The sequence below is a fragment of the Sminthopsis crassicaudata genome, chromosome 2, assembly GCF_048593235.1.
Source record: "Sminthopsis crassicaudata isolate SCR6 chromosome 2, ASM4859323v1, whole genome shotgun sequence".
Taxonomy (NCBI): Eukaryota; Metazoa; Chordata; class Mammalia; order Dasyuromorphia; family Dasyuridae; genus Sminthopsis; species Sminthopsis crassicaudata.
This window is the reverse complement of record NC_133618.1, coordinates 611,188,141-611,202,683: the sequence shown is the minus strand read 5'-3', so window position 1 is coordinate 611,202,683 and position 14,543 is coordinate 611,188,141. Positions and strand designations below refer to the sequence as shown.

Below are 14,543 nucleotides of genomic sequence, written 5' to 3'. Positions count from 1 at the left end.
ATAGAACATCTGACATGGAGTGCCTAAGTAACTAAGTGACCCTCTTTGACTCCAGGTTTGTGTTACCACCTGGATAAGAAGCTTCATAGTGAGAAATTTTCCTCTATCAATTCCAATATCAATATCAGTAACTGTTTCGTGACTTAGTCTTAGAGTGTGCCTGGAACAGAGTAGTTCAATGACTTAGCCCGACTCAGGAACCTGTATGTGTCAGAGGTCAGACTCTAAGCCAGACTTTCTTCCTACAAACATGAAGCTATATGAATAGTTAATTATTACCAATTAAGCTAAAAGTACCCTTAGAGATTATTTAATCCAACCCTTCTGTTTTATGCCACTCTAGATTTTACAAACCCTTTTCTTTGATAATCTCTGAAAGCTAGTTATTTATTCTCCGACTGGGTCAGATAATTTGCCTTAATACTAAAGTAAAATCGCTGTGGATACCATTTTTACCTTAGAATAGAGGACTGGATAATAACTAGCATCTATTATAGCAAAGCACCATACAGAGGTGACCCTCAGGTTACCTGGGACTTGATTATTTAAGATAATTTTTTTTTTTAGAAACATTTCATTTTGTTATCACCTCCAAGTAGCAATGCCAAATTAAGGAGCTACACCTAAAATCAGTGCTGCTTTTTATATTCTGGGTAGACTCAAACTAGGGAGTTAAAAGTGTTAAAAGTCAAGAGTTAAGTTAGCCATGTAGGAGTCATGAACCGAGTGCAAATGTTACCTCAGGCACTTACTTAGCTGTGTGAAACTGGGTAAGTCACTTAACTCTTTTCAGCCTCAGTTCTATCATCTGTAAAATGGGGTAGTAGAGCACCTGTCTCAGATGAGATAACACGGAGTGCTTTGCAAACATTAAAAGTGCTATATAAATGCCTTTGCTGATAGCTCAGAACTAAGAAGCAATAAAGAAATGCATATTAGATGTTGGCATCAGTGGTCACTGTTTAAGAAGGTCACAGAAACTCTAACTAGGTGACACAGTCACCAGGTCTAACATCAGGAATGCCCAAGTTCAAATTCAGACTCAAACACTTAGTTGCTTTTTGACTCTGGGCAAGTCACTTAGCCATTGTATGCCTCAGTTTCTGCATCTGTAAAATGAGGATAATAGCAGCACCTACCTCCCGATTGTTGTACCTGGAACATAGTAGACCCTATGCAAATGTTTGCTGCTGTTACTACCTGTCTCCCTCAATCTATAACCATATTACTAGATTTTTTTCCTACAGATGGTATAGTAAGTAGACTTAGCTACTAAGTCACCCAATCGAATTGACTCCAAATTCTAGTTTTTAGTCTTTTTTCTTCTTCCTCCTGAAATGTCCTGCCTAGCAGATCTGCTCCAATTCATTTTTATTTAATATCTTCCATTTCATCTATAGATGTTCTTAGGAAAAAATGGCTTAGCTGGGTCCTATGTCAAACTTTCTATAGATCTATTTAACTTCCAATTTTTGTTACTATCTTGTAAAGCAATACTATTAGTAATACTGCTAGTAATTTTCCAACCATGTTAACTTGTGGCTGCCATGTCTCTGTACTAGGTAAAAATAACGAATGGTTGATGGGGGGCGGAGGGGGGCGGGAGAATGGTGCTGTTTCCACATTCTTCAGAATCTCTTTTTGTAATAGTGTTCTGTGCTGATATATATTTTTTTAAACAAAAAGTAATGAGCCAGTACCTTTACTTTTGTCCATTCTCATTTTGGGGAGTCAACATCTTTACTGTACACCTTGATTAGGTCATCTATATTTACATCAAATATCTTCTCATTTTTTATTATTGGCATTTGCTATCAATTGCTTTCCTCTAGTCTATTGATGCATATAACTGATTTTTAAATAATCTGTGTAAATAATCACACCTATGATCATATCTTAAAACAGATCTTGTCTTCTTATTTTTTGTCATTTTATTTATTTTTTTGTGATATTCAGTACTTTCTAACTTTTCTTAAAAGTATTTAAGATATGTAGGTATTAGGCTTACAGATAGTATAAAAGCTTTTGTTCCCTCTCATTTATTAATTCTGACATTAACCAATGTAGTTTTTAGCTATTCTCCTATATTCCTAATGAAGTCATTAAGCATATATGTTGATTCAGAATTTAAAAAAAAAAAAAAAGATTTACCTGCTGCAATAGATACTGGAATGTAAGTTTCAATTCTTCTTATGCTCATAAGGACTATGAGGAAATAAACATTCCATGAACTGTTTATTGTTGCCTTTCAATAACATTTCCCATATATTCTTTAGGGAAACTGAAACAACCCCTATATGGAACACCTATGAGACCACAATTCACTCATATGTAAACTTTTATTTATAACAAGAATTCCCTTCCAATCTAGTAAGCTCCTCAAGAGGGCAAGAACTATTTCTTTTGGTCAGCACTAGCATAGTGCCATGCACATAGGGGCTTAGTAAACATAAACTGGAATATTAATAAATATTTATTGATGTACATAAACAATAACAAAAAAAAAAAAAAAAAAAGTCTAGATGTTGCTATCCTGAGACTGAAGCCAAGTGAGCATTTCTTTAAAAAACAAACAAACAAAAAAAAAACCAATAGTCTCAGGCAGGTAGGTGACCCAGTGGATAGAGCACCAGTCCTTTAGTCAGGAGGACCTGAGTTCAAATGTGACCTCACACTTAACACTTCCTAGTTGTGTGACCCTGGGCAAGTCACTTAACCCCAATAGCCTCAGCAAAAACAACAACAAATAATAATCTACAATACATAAATTGACTTGGAGAGGCAAACAATTTAAAAATACCAAGCATGAAAAATAAATTTAGTAACCAAAGGAAAGGCATGTTGGATCATAGATCTGGAATTTTAGAGCTCAAAGAGGCCTTATTAAAATTCTCAATATAAATATTATTGAAAATGTTATTTGTGCTTTCCCCTTTTATTTCCAGTTGAGGCAATTTTTAACCCTTCCAATGATAGTGAGTGAGGTGCCATCAGAATAAGGTTGTTCAAAGTAAAGTCATAAAAGGGAATATGGATTTAGATTAAGATCTGGGTTCAAACTTGTGTTACAATGGATGAATTATTTCATGTCTCTAATCCCAGTTTCCTCATCTGAAAAAGTCCCCTTTCGCTCTAAAATTATGATATATGTTTCCCAATCTGCCCTCAAGTCTCTCTCTCTTACCTATGAGCACCTCAATATTTCCAATTTTTCACTGCATTAAGAAGAAAAATCTCAGCTTGAATTTGAGAACACAAATCTTATCTACCTTCCTTTTTTTCTTCTCTAATCATAGACTCTTTTTGACATCCCAGGGAAAGGAGACCATGAAACAGTCCAATCCTAAGTCAATAGAAACCCCTATAAACTAGGCCAGCCATTCTGGAGAATTTGGAACTAAGTCCAATGAGCAGTACAATTGTATATAACCTGTCATAGCAATACCCCTACTAGATCCAGATCCAAAAAAAATCTAAGGATAAGGCTACATCCGTACAAAAATATATACAGCAGCTCTTTTTATGGGGATAAAGAATCAGAAATTGAGGGAATCTCATCAAGTGGTAAATAGCAATATAAGTGACAATATGTAAGTATGATGGAAGGGAATAGCTCCAGAACAAGGTGGGAAGTACTTGATTGAGGTGATACAAAGTGAAAAGAACACCCACCCAGAAAAACATTGTTCATAGTAACAGCAAGATTGTAATGATCATCAAATGTTTAAGACTTAGCTATTCTGATGGATGCAATATTCCATGACACTTACAAAGGTCTCAATGATGAAAAATGCTATCCATCTCAAGATAAATAATTGATAGATTTATAGAGTGAATTCAGAAGCATATTTTTTTTTTAATTTCCTTTTTCTGGCTTTTCTTTTGCCAACATGGCTAATATGAAAATACATTTTATGTGACGTTAGATGTTTCTTGCCTTCCCAATGGATGGAAGAGGATATAAAGGAAGGGAAGAGAATTTGGAACTGGAAAATAAAAATTTTTAAATTAAAAAATATAAAAAAATACTATCACCAAATATATATATATATATACATATATATATTCAGATTTGATAAAAGACAGACCTGGTATTATAGAATTTCACACCTTTCTCAAAAATGCTGCCTCACATTCTAGTTAAAAAGAGAAAAAGCTTCCACATCTACAGCCTTTGCTTTTTGGCAGTTTCACAACACCTCACATTGAAAGCCTGCTGTCTCTAGCACTTCTTGTCAGGTATCACTGGATCAAGACCAGTCAGGTTTGAAACACAAAAGAAAAAAGTCAGGATGACAATTATTAATATACCTGAAAAGTAAATGTGAAGAATGGAAGACAGAGAGATAGTGTTGAGAAGACAGTAAGAAACAGACTTCATAGGTTGAGGGCACATATTTTCTGAGGGAGGAGCCTCCCAGGACTCTCCAAATGGAGTTTTGATGCTGTTGCACAGTGGCTGACACTATAGAACTTCTTTAGTTATATAAGGCTCAGACAACTAGGATTTCTCTGTCATTCAATAAACACTTAAGGGTTAGAGGGTTTTCCTTAATCCTGCTGGGTTGAACTCTATCAATGGTGAACTCTAAATGGCCCCTTGCCTCCCACAGGTATCAGTACAATTTTTAAAGAAAGGTTTGGTAGAAGTCAGAATATACCCTTAGAAGTAAACAAACATGTCTTCTTTCTTCTGTCTCCCTGAAGACTAGCAGGAATCTGCAATATATACAGTAATTCAACTAACAGCTAGAAATTCTATAATTTAATGGTTAGTTTATAGTGGTTCTCAAATTATGACCATCAGTAGTACTTTAGAGGATTTCTTATAGTATTTAAGTTGATGATTAGGCAATGTCTGTTCTTTTATTTCTGGCCTGAGTTAATTTATTTCTGATTTCTATCATTTGTGTTTCATCAAAACCATGGCAGTATTCTTTTCAGTTTATTGAGGACTGGAGGTTGCATGTGTTAGGTTTAGTTTGTTTTTGGCTATGGTAAGCACAAGTGAGTAGCACAAATGATTAGTGTACAGTTTTGCCCTTAGTGAAATAATTCACAGACCAAAAAACATTGAGTACTATTAGTTAGAGACTCTAGTTTTTATTATAGTTCCTCATTCTCTCAATTCCAATGGAAAGGAACTATGTGAAGAAAGTAGTTCTTTGGGAACTACTGAAACATCTTAATATGTATTTGTTGTCTATGGCTGGTTGGTTCGGGGTGATAATGAAGTCAAGGTCATGGGTTCAATCCCCCTGTGAGCCAATTAGCCTTGTTCTGTTCCCTATTTCTACTTTCAGACACTGCACTCCCAACACCAGCCAGCAAAAAGTCTACATTGGGCACAAGAGGACCTAAATAAGGGTATAGATGGATTAGCCAAATCCACTACCCCTACTAGTAAAATAATTCAAAATGCAAATTGTACCAATAGCGAGTCACTAACAACATCTACATAATCAGCTGATACATGGTCATTCGATATTTATTGAGTATACACAATATTGGAGAAGGCCCTACCCTTCTGAATAGGGGAGGATGCCTCAGAAAAGTAAAAAACATTCACAGAACAAAGATTTAAAGGAAAATCTGAGTAACATTCACTATAGCACACAAAACAGATGTGGATGGAAATAACACTCTATTCCTTAGCTTTCATGTGCAAGCACATTATGGGAAAAAATAGCACACTATTCCTGATTTATCCTGTGAGCAAATATGCAGCTGGCAAGACAGAGATGTATTGATAGGAAACCAAAGTGGATGTTAAAGGAACCTTTTCCAAACACCTGGCTCTGTATATATCAGAGCATAGTTAGTAATATAAATATATAATTAGACTCCTTATGCTAAGACCTTCCAGTAGCTGGAAAGCCTAACAGTCTAAAACGGAAACCTCATTTCTCTTTTTTGTTCATCAAATTATTCTCTTCTACTTGACATTCACACGTGGCCTCGCCCAGTCTGACCACCCTGGGTAGATAGAGCCTGATTAACTTCACTGATAAAAACTGGGGAAGGGGGAATAGGGAGGATGAGAGGAAACTACACCCTCTTACACTTTCTACTACTTCATTCCACTGGACTGTGCCTTCAAGTATTATAGGTCCAGGTCAGATTATTTTTTTCAAACCAGGGGACAAGAATTCCTTACTTGTATAAAAGCCAATATACAAGTTACAAGAGTTGTACTGCTGCTTCAAGTTATACTGTGCACCTTGTTACAAGTCATGAAAATACCTACAGGCAGTTCCATTTGGAGAAACTAGACAGAAAGCAGCATCCACATCTTTGCAGAGGCTATATCCCATCCTCGGTCCTACTGATTTGAGCTTGGTGAAGGTCACACCTCATCTGACACTTAGTAGGAGGGCTTCCAGAGCTGCTCAGCCCCCAGATTTGTCATTCTCCTCTATCAAACTGCAGAATAGAAATTCTTCATAGAATGAAACAGACATCTGACCTTGCATCATGAGCCAGCATGATATATAAGAAATAAAGTGGAGAACTAGGAGTTAGAAAGTATTGAATCACAAACCAGCCTTAGACGTTCTTTACTTGGTATTTGAGCCTGGGAAAGTCACTTAAAGCTCTCTGAGCAGGAGTTTCCTAATCTGGAAAATGAAAATAACAGAACTTACTCTACAAGGTTGTGATTGCCAAATGGAATATGATAAAGCACCAAAAAAACCTTAAGTGCTCATAAAGACGGGTGATTATCACTCCTTAATTTAAATGCAAGGCCACAGCTTTACTTTGGTGGATAAGGTGACTAAAGACAATCAGTTAATAGCACTGTCACCCTTCCTATAGTATTTAGAAATAGGAAGCTCTATTTCAGCAAAATGATTTCTGGGGGGCTTTTCTGTTCCACCTACAAAGTTACATCTCTAGCTATGTGTTTTCCTTTCAGGGATTTGGACACAGCTTTTAAGATGCTTAACAATCACTAGAAGGGGTCACCAAGGGGGAGGGGGAATCTAAAAACTGTTCTTTGTTTATAAGGAAATTAAGTCACAAAGACTGGATGGGCCCAGACCTGCCCGGAGCCAGTGAGAAAAGAACAGGATAGGACTACATGCTTTAAGTATGAGACACAGACAGAATGGGCAACGATAACCCGGCTGTCTGAGCTGGAACGGAGGCCTGGAGTAGTCACTGCTCCCCACAACAATGTGACTTACTGAAGACCTTCGCAGTGCCCACTACAGGGGCAACCGGGGAAGGGGCAGGTTAGTCAAGACAGGTCACACTTCTGTATGTAGAACAGCGAGAGGCTTCCAGACAGGGAGCAGGGAGGGGCTGCTATTCCTCAGTAAATGTGTAAGCAACTCAAAGAAGGGAGCATTCGCTCCCGAGGACTTTACCAGAGGGAGCGGGAGCTGAAACTTTCCGGGCAGGGTTTGGCTGGGGAACATGGAAGGGTGAGTGGCAAGGCCTCAAGGATGGAGGTAAAGACAGAGGGTGAGGGGAAAACTGAGCAGGGCTCAGGGGGAGAAAAGAAGCCGCGGGGGAAGGGGGAGGTGAATAGTAGGAAGGCTGAGGAGCGACAATGTGCCAAGTTCTGGAGCTAGCCGATGACAGTGATAAAACTGGTGTTTCAGACAGAAATCTGGGGGTCCTGGGGGAGGGAACTGGAGAGGAGAGAGAATAATCGGAGGGAACCTTTGGAAAAGCCAGAGGCTGAGAGGTCACAGGTGGGTAAGTCATCCAAATCCCGTCTTGGATGCTTCCTGGATTGGGCAAATCCGGTTCCGGCTGCCTGCCTCAGTTTCCTCGTAGTGCCCGCCTCCCAAGGTTGTTTCTCAGAGGGAGGGACGTATTGCCGTGACTAGCACAGAGCGGGCACTTTATTAATAAACACTCGTTCTCCGCCCTCTCCTCTTCCCTAATCGTCGCCATGGGGGGGGGGGGCCGGCACAGGAGAGGTCAAAGGTTGACTGGCCAAAGGTCATTTCTCCACGCTAGCCCTCAGTTTCCCAAAATGCAAAATAAAGCCGAGGGTGGAGAGCTGCTTTTGGTCGGGACTCTGGCCCCGCTAACCCCCGCCAGCAGCCTGGCCGTCCGTGCCCTCTAAGGGAGGGCCGGGAATCGCAGTGATGAGGGAAGAGAGCCTGGGGAGAGTAGCGCGGCCCGGTGAGGGGAGAAGGGGCACGCAGAAGGGAAGACAGCGGCGGGCAGAGGGAGACTTAACGCCGGCGAGGAGGGGTGGAGTCTAGGGGAAGGGTGGTCCGCCCTGGGACTCGAAGCCCCCAGACGCAGAGGGAGCCAACCCCAGCCCGGAATGTCCCTTCAGGGGCGCCGTCCGGGCGGACACAGGCGGCGCAGGGCCCGGGTAGGCCGGGCTGGGAAGCGGTGGGAGGGAGAAGGGAAGGAGGGAGGGGAGGGCGCCTCCGCAGCGCGACGCCTCCAGGGGATGTGGAGGGGGAATGGGGGTGGAGTGAGAAGTGGCGGGCGCCGCCCTCTTCCCTTCCTCCTCCCCGCCCTCTCCCGTAACCTCCGCCCGGGGCCTCCCCTCCCCCCCCCCACGGCATCACGTGAGGCGGAAAGCGCTCCTCAGCCTCGGGGGAGGGGAGTCCGAAAGCTAGGTCCCCAGGCTTAGGGGAAAAAAAGAGCGACGGGCGGGAAGGGACCAGAGAAGAGAAACCAGAACAGAGGAAGGAGAGCCCCCTCCCCCCGAGGGGAGTGAGGAAGTGGGGTCGAGGTGGGGGGGGCAGGGCATTTACCCGGCGGCGCCAGCCATCTTCGCCGCTTCCATAGGTTCCTCCGCCGGCGCGCGCTTCCGCTCTCGCTATTGTCGCGCGCGCCGGGCCCAGGCCCTGGCTCGGTCCCTGACCCCGCCCCCTAGTCTCCGCAAGGCCTTCTGGGAATTGTAGTCCCTGTAGAGGAGGCGTCGAAAAAAAATCTGTCCAAGACAGAGCTATCATCCTGGGGTTCTCCGTGTAGCCTCCCGCATTGAGCAGGAACTACAAGGTTATCCTGAAGGGACCTGACGAGTCACCTGTGCCGGAAACCAGAAATTGGAGCCCTAAGATGGGCGTGAGATTGAGGCTATAAGAATGTGGGTCCCAGGGAGAGAAGCCAGGTCCCCAAACAGAGTCTGACTTTCCACAGCCCTTTGCACAAGTACCACGTCATCGTCATCCTTCTGGTCATAATTTGGGGTAGGAGGCCTCGCAGACAGCTCGGTATCATTCATAATGGGGATGCTTCAGGTGATGATTGGAGGTCCAGCTTAGAGTCATTTAAGTGAATCTGAGACTAGACGCAGAGTCTTCAGTCCGAGCTGGCTATTAAGACGTGGAGCCACATTGTCTCTTCCAAATCAGTCAATAAAAAATTAAAAAAAAAAAAAAAAAAAAAAAAGCTAAATTCAAAATGGGGACACCGCTTCCTTGAGTTTCTCAGCTGTCTCAGTTACTGTTGTTGAGTGGATTGCTCGTACAGTGTCCAAAATGTGTTCCGTGCCTTACATAGTCCTGCAGGGAGTCACGAACCCCAAGGAGCTGAATAAAAAAAGGAACAGTAAATAAAGAATGACTGACTAGTGGAAAGATGAGTATTCTGCCGTTTGTTTGTTTGTTTTTTCTTTTCTAGTTCATTTCCACTAATCGGTCCGGAGGGGGAGAGAGAGCGGGTCTGGGGAATCCTGGGGCAGCGAGGTCAATTACATGTCGTCAATTACACTCCTACACCTTGCAGGGGAATATGGGAGGGGCGCGCAGAAAAGTCCCGTCAGACGGTGGAAATAGAGAAATGCAGAAATCAGCCGGGGTCTTAAGGGGCTTAAGGTCTAACGAAGAAGTAATCTACTTGTTCCAAAAAAAGAAAAGGAGGAAGATATTAAAATTTTAACAATATAAGTATCACGGCCGCTGTTCTGCGGAAGGGCAATGGGGTAGCACAGGGAATAGGAGTCTCCTTTACAGGACCTTCCTTCCACTTCAGTTTCAGTGCAGTTCAACAAACACTAAGCTGCAGGCAAGGAGATGAGGGAGAGAACTTTCGCCAGGGTTACATTGAGGAGATAATACTGAGCCTTGAAGAAAGGATCCCAAAAGAGGAAGGCGGCAAAAGGGCAGTTTGGAGTTTGGGCGAGTTCAGTGCCAAGAGTTCAGTCCCATAAGAAGGAAACGCGATGACGCTTTCCAGACCTTCTTTTTAAACTTTTTCAACAGGGGCCAGTTCACGGTCCCTGACTGCGGGAGGGCCGGACTAGAGTAAAACTCCGCCCCTCAGCCCATTTGCCATAACCCGGAGGGCCTATAGCCGTCTTCTAGGCTTCTACGACAGCAGTGTGTACTTGTTTAAGCCGGAGGTTGGAGTGGGGGAGACGTGAGAGGAGACTCCACGTATGACTCCCACTCCGTCGTGTCGCGGGAATGTCTGGGGAGATGCCTCCTCTTCCAGGGCATGCTTCCACCGCGGACTCCCTGAGCCTGGTAGCATTTAGTTTTCAAAGAAGGAAACAATTCCGTATTTACTTTCAGGGAAGACTTCTAGAGGAAATTAGGTTTAACTGTAAACTCCTAGGTCCCTCTGCTGGAGGAAAATCTCAGGAGTACCAAGTAATATTATAAATTAATGTTGATAGGAGGTTTTATGGGGACAGAGCACTTTGCTTCCATTACCTCATTTGATCCTCACTACAACCTTGTTAGATAGTTCTTATTCCCATTTTACAGATGAGAAATGGAAGACTCGGAGAAATTAAATGATTTTTCCTGAGGTTGCACAGATCCAGAAATGGTATCCAGGCTTTCCGGAGCGTCCTCTCCTTGGAGGCGGGAGGGATTGAGTTAGACGCAGCTTTGGGCCCTTAGCTGGCCATCTATGAGCAAGTTAGCAGCTCTGAGATTCTATAAAATGGGGTTAATGCCTGGATTCTCTGCCCTACCAGGCTGTTGTGAGCAAAAGGTGCTGTGTCATTTCTGCTGTTTAGTAGTCTAACTCACTCTCCACTCGTTTTTTGTTTTTTTTTCCATCACACTAAGTTCCCTTCTTTGATTTCTCAGAGATTCTCTGAGAAGGTGGAGGAAGACTATGGGGGGAGGGAAGAGCATGTGGTTGAACCATTTCTGTAGCAGCCTTATGAGGTCGCACCGTCCAACGGGACAATATTTGGAGATGATGGAGAAGCTCATCTATGAGCCCTGTTCAGGCAGGCCGGGAGCTTCCAAGCCGGACTTTGAAACCAGGTGTAAGGAGGAGTCCCAGAAGTGAAGACTCCCAGAAGGTGAGTAGAGCTTAACATTATGCCCGGCACCAAACTCGGTAGATGCTTATTACCTTCCCTTTCCCTCCTAGAGGCTTCTAAGGAGAGCTGAAGTTCATTGTTCAGCACTTGGCTGCAAAATATAATAATAGCTAACGTTTACATAGCATTTAATATCTTCCAGACATTATACTATACTGGGATACTACTATTCTCATTTTGTAGAAGAAAAAACTGAGTTATGCTAAGGTTCAATGACTCGCCCAAAGCGGCACAGCTAATAAGCGCGCGAGGTCAGATTTAAACTGATCTTCTGACCCAGGCCCAGGGCTCTCTGCACTGCGCCCTGAGCTTCCACTTGGTCACTGGTCCTTTGTCCGTGAAGCTATGAGCCAACCTTGTCCTGGGAGGAAAATCACTTCTTTGTCGCTAACGTTTTCCTTCTCACCCTGTAATTCTGGAGAAACTGAGGCAAGACAGAGACTAGAGAGTTTTTAATATTTTATTTGGGTTTCTGAGAGGGAGAGATTTTCTGGGGCCAACGGATCCGTTTTGGTCCTAGGGCTGAAGCAGATTTAAGTCTCAAAAGAATCCAGCAAGGAATGTGCGATTCCAAAGAAACGTATGGGGCTCTCAGTGATCAGGATAGAGCAGGGAGGGGCGGAGTCAGAACTCTGGCGATCCGGGGATTTTCAGAAAGGGACCATCAATTCAGTTCTGACAGGTGGGGGGTAGGACCATAAATTCTTGATAACTTAGGAGGAGTTGGGAGCCAGGAAGTCTGAACTTAGACACAGAGGTAGAGGATACCAATGAGGTGTCTGAGATAGGACCTCTGGGGTTTTAGGACTCTTTTGGAATATCAGAGTGGCCAGCTACAGCCCTAATTATCTCAGTTCTAATGGTCAGGAGGGGGGGGTGTTGCAACCAGGGGGATTGAGGCAGAACAATTAGGGAAACTGAGGCAGAACAATTAGAGAAACTGGGGCAGTACAATTTAGGGAAACTATGGCAAGACAATTCAGGGAAACTGAGGCACAACAATCCCTCCATCCCCAAACTACAGTAGAAAGAAGTCCCCCTAAGATTAAGATGATACAGAAGTTTGCTTAGTATAATAGGAAATGTAGTGGCAAAGGGCAAACCAACACTACAAGTGAGTCAAGGCACTCCAAGATAACAACATAGAGGGAAAAGGTGTGACCGCTATTCAAAGTTTCCTTGCCCACTGCGAGGGCCCTTCCTCTTTGTTTCTTCTCATGATGAAACCCTGAGGCCAGAATCACTCTTCTCTGAATCTGCCTCTTTGCCTTTTCTCTTCACCATCATTCACCAAAAAAAGAAAACCAAGAACAAAATCCTTATCAATGTGACCAAGAAAGAGAGGGATTAAAAATGCTACATTTCAACCAAGAATATGGTATTTAAAATTTTGTTTAAAAACCCAAGGCAGCAGGGCACCAGAGAAACCTGCTTGGACCTAGACAACAAGGAATCTGCTTCTTTATGCATATCTAGGCAAGATCTAAATAATAAAGGGAAAAAATATTATATATGTATATATATATGGGTGTGTATATATATGTGTGTGTATATGTATATATATGATATAGATATATATCATATATATACATATACACACATATATAGTTATATTTGTGTCGTGTGTGTGTGTGTGTGTACATGCATATATATTGAGCCAGTCCAATGGCATGGGTCCAGTGAGTTATATCTTGACTAGATGACTAGGAGTTGTAGTAGTTCTGAACATGAAATACAGAAGACATGTGTTCAAATGCAGCCACTAACTAGTGAATGACCCTGAGAAAATCACTTAATCTCTGTCTGCCTCAGTTTTCTCAGTTTTAAGAAGAGGGGTAATCTTAGCATTTACCTCTATAGGATAAAATGAGGATCAAGTGGGATGACATTATTAATTACTTTAAATAGAAGCTTAATAAATGCTCCTTTTCTTTCCACAATATGCTCCATTTTATCGTTTCCATGTCTTTGCTCTTTATACTAAGAATACCCTTTCTCTACCAAAACCTCCTTCACCTAAAACATCCTTTCAAAGTCTAATTCAAATGCTACCTTATCTTGGACACTTTCCTTTCAAGATCCACTTGGTCAGAAAAGACTTCTCTTGGATCATTTATGTAGGGTGAGGTAGCCAGCAGAGTTGTTCAATCACTCCTGTTTGCAACCCTTCACACTACAATTAACTCATTACCTAGATAGACTGCCAGTACAAATGCTTTTTCTTGTGCTGAGAAATTGCCACAAAAGGATCTCTTCTTCTTTCTTTCTTTCTTTTCTTTTCTTTTCTTTTTTTTAAGCTTCAAGCCCCCAGCCAAAGACAGCCCAACTTTTTGTTCTACTTTATCAAAGAGGACCTTGACATAAGGAAGGTGAGGTCATGACATGCAAGTAAATTGGATTTAAGTGAGGGTAGGCTGTGAAAAGTCACCAGCCTCACTTTCTCCTCCAGTACTATCTGGGTCCAATGGCAAGATATAAATCAGGAGGACTACAGATGGACCTGAGTGAAGTGGGAGATGGTTGTTTTTTTTAAGCTAAAGTCTTTAGTAGGTTTCAGTTTGATTGAGGCCAGGTTCATTGAGTGATTAAGGCTAAGTAAGAAATGAGGCAAAGAATAGCCTCTTTTTCTTAATCAAAAAAAGAATCAATCTGGAGAGGAAGACTTTCAGGATTTCTGGCCAAAACAGAAACAATTTCTTTTTACATTCTCTGAGTCAATCAGGGCTCAAATAATGATCAATTGGGGCTTGGGGCTTGGGGCTGGGACCTATTATTGGCCAATCAATGAGAGCCAGAGTGATTTGGTTTTAAAGTTTGGTTCTTAAGAAAGAACACTAGATGGTAAACCCAAGGATACTTAGCTAGGTTACAGATATCAAAATTTACATTCCTTTGGGCAGAGTGCAGGTAAGGGAATAGCTCAGTGCTGAATATATCTTTCTTCTCCTGGGATGCTCAATTTCCTCCTCCCAGCTGCATTTCCAATAAATACACCCAGCTAATGCTGTTTATAAAGACAAAGTAAATGTTTAAACCAAAGAAAAGTAAACAGACTTTCTCTGAGACCAGAGAAAAGGTTTCTTGAGGGAGCTTAGGGAGGGAGAAAGGAGATAAAGAATTTCAGTCTGGAGGTATCATCTCCCCATAACTTCTTATGTATCCTCCCAGTGTCTGGTTTTCAGTCTGGTGTGCAAGCTTTTGGCCTTGCTTGAACAGATCTAAAAACCAGCTGTCATGGCTACTCCTTCCGACTTCAACGGGGGCACTGCTGTATTCTTTCACT

The 14,543-nt window shown here is 42.3% G+C and overlaps 1 protein-coding gene across 3 annotated transcripts in view; it reads right to left on the bottom strand.

The window, feature by feature from the left end:
- The window catches only part of R3HCC1L (R3H domain and coiled-coil containing 1 like), a 91,196-nt gene extending 82,362 nt beyond the window's left edge, over window positions 1-8,834 (bottom strand). For 2 of the 3 annotated variants that reach the window (XM_074296022.1, XM_074296021.1), the window contains exon 1: window positions 8,730-8,834. The gene's annotated coding sequence lies outside the window, so the exon portion shown is untranslated. The remainder of the gene's footprint in view (window positions 1-8,729) is intronic. The other variant, XM_074296023.1, reaches the window with a different exon arrangement.
- Between the last annotated feature and the right edge of the window lie 5,709 nt (window positions 8,835-14,543).